Consider the following 2,626-nt stretch of genomic DNA (forward strand, 5'->3'; position numbering starts at 1 on the left):
TTGTCCTCCCCGTCCACCGGAGTAGATGGGCCCGTTGCGGGCGTAGTAGAGGTCGCCCCGACTAACTGTTGCTTGTCCTCCCCGTCCACCGGAGTAGATGGGCCCAATCCCAGTAACTGGCGTAACCGCTTCTTATCGTCCACAAGCGGCGCTGGTTGCACTGGCACTGCTGGTTGTGCCCGAGTAGCCCGAGTCATCAACGACTCCAACAGTGTCTGCTGGCGTAGCGAACCGGACACTTGTTTGGCGCCCCTGTTTGAGTTTTTTTTTGCCCTCATATTATCACAGAGAGAGACAGTATTATCTTATACTACGCTATATCTGATCTCCTCTTTTCTTTTCTTCTCCTCTCCTCTCCCGATCACTATAACTGACCTCTCCTCTCTGCTCCGACCTCACCAAATGATCTCTCCTCTCCACACTCCTCTTCTCCCCGATAACTACAAGCTTTTCTCCTCTCTCTCCGACTACACCAAATGATCTCCTCTCCTCTCTTCTCCTCTCCTCTCTTCTCCTCTCCGTCGCTACACTCCGCTCCTTACTCTACTGAAATAAACTAACTAAACTAAAGACACTCAACCGCTCACACTTTCTAACACACTCTCACGCAGTCACACACACACACACACACACACACACACACACACACACACACACACACACACACACACACACACACACACACACACAATCACTAACTGACTCAAAAACTGTCTCACCAACTGTCTCACACACTGACTGACCTGCCTCAAAAATAATGTTAACTCTATTGCTGTTACCAACCCCCACTCTTTTCACTCCGATCACCGTCTCTCTCTGTCTCTCAAATGTTTGGGCGCACAGGCCGACGCTGCACTACCGTCTCCATTTTGTCTCCATTTTCACACATTTGGGCAAACAGCTGTTTGTGATCAGCTGACTGATCACGTGTTTTTTCGGTTAACCCCTTCATCTACAGGTCCAATATTAACGCACAGGGTGCGCAACAGTGTAATATACAGTAAATCAATGAAAAAACACATTCACACCGTGAATGAGTCTGTGGCAGGTAAAGGGGTACATTTTGATTCACGAGTAGAACCGTGGATGGTAGGTAATGTGTTAAGAAAGCTGCAATTAAGTGGCCCATTCTAAACAGGTATATTAAGTATAGGCATTCTATGGATAATAAGGGGTTAACCTAGGACAAATTGCAACAGAAACTCTTTCAACTTTTTGTGTTTCATAAATATGTTAGTTATAACATATCAAAAGTCCTAAGAAATCCCAGTGGTGGAACATATTGAAAAATGCTTAAATAGGTGATGTGCTGATGTCACAATTTCCCATTGACGCCCATTTAAAAAAAGATTTAAGCATGTTTCCTTGTCTAATTTCCACACAAAAGGTTCAATACTGTCCTCTATCAACCAGAAACTGTGTTGGATGCATTACAGTGCTTGTTAAAAAAAGAACAAGAAACTAATCTTAACCCTTCAAGTGCCATTTCTGTATGTTATGCATTATGCATTTGTATGCACTCGGTTTTCATGTTCATTTCATATACATTCTTATGTGAAGCACTGCGCATGTGATTTTGTTGATGTAAAGCACTGCATTTTGTTGTGAAGATACCATCTTCTCTGTTGCGAAGATGGTATGCCGCCGACACTGTCTTGCCAATGCTGAGCTAAACGCCACCTGCGGAGGTAGGCTACCATGGTGCCCATGTCTTGGTTGAGACCGTCTTCCATCACCTTCAATTATAATTAGACCTATTTGATCCCGTGGGAGGAATTAAGTTTCAGAAGTGTTCAGTGTATTGTCATCGGGACACATTAACAACTTGGCAGGGCGGGGAATCGAACTTGAGACCTTCTGCTTCTGAGGCTGGCTCTCTACCCATTCAGCTATGGCCATCCTGTTAGTCTTCCAGGTCATCCACATAACCATATTGTTTTCATGTTGTAAATGGTAAACGGTAAATGGTGCATTTGTAGCGCTTTTATCCAAAGCGCTATACATAGATTTTGCATTACATTCACCCATTCACACACACATTCATACACCGATGGCGGAGGAAACCATGCAAGGCACCAACCTGCTCATCGGGAGCAATTAGGGGTTCAGCGTTTTGCTCAAGGACACTTCTACACTAACTCTGGGGGAGCTCCCCAGCCCGGGATCGAACTGGGAACCTTGCGGTTTCCAGTTGACTCTACCCCGGCCACTCTACCCCTGAGCCACTGCCGCCCCGTGTTGTATTTGGTAGGTCATAGATGTAGATGTTACAGCATTGAGGAGAGAACACACCCTTACGAAATACCATTCCTCAGTCATCTGAGCTGGCCATTACTGGTCTGTAGAGTGAAGCTGCGGTTTGACAGCATCTCCATGATGAAGTTCACCATATTTCGATCAGGGATCAGGGAAGTTTTGATTTCTAAAACATTTTTAATTCACTTCATAATAATATTAATAATAATAATAACAATAATAATAATAGCTTTATTTCACTTTAATACAGAATGCAGCTTAAATTGCTTCACATAAAAATGTATATGAAATGAACATTAGTTCATAACAATGCATAAAATGCAGCAATAGCACTCGAAGGGTTAAGGCTTTTTTTCTTTTTCTTTTTACA

The sequence above is a fragment of the Gymnoscopelus microlampas genome, assembly GCF_963454915.1.
Source record: "Gymnoscopelus microlampas genome assembly, chromosome: 23".
Taxonomy (NCBI): domain Eukaryota; kingdom Metazoa; phylum Chordata; class Actinopteri; order Myctophiformes; family Myctophidae; genus Gymnoscopelus; species Gymnoscopelus microlampas.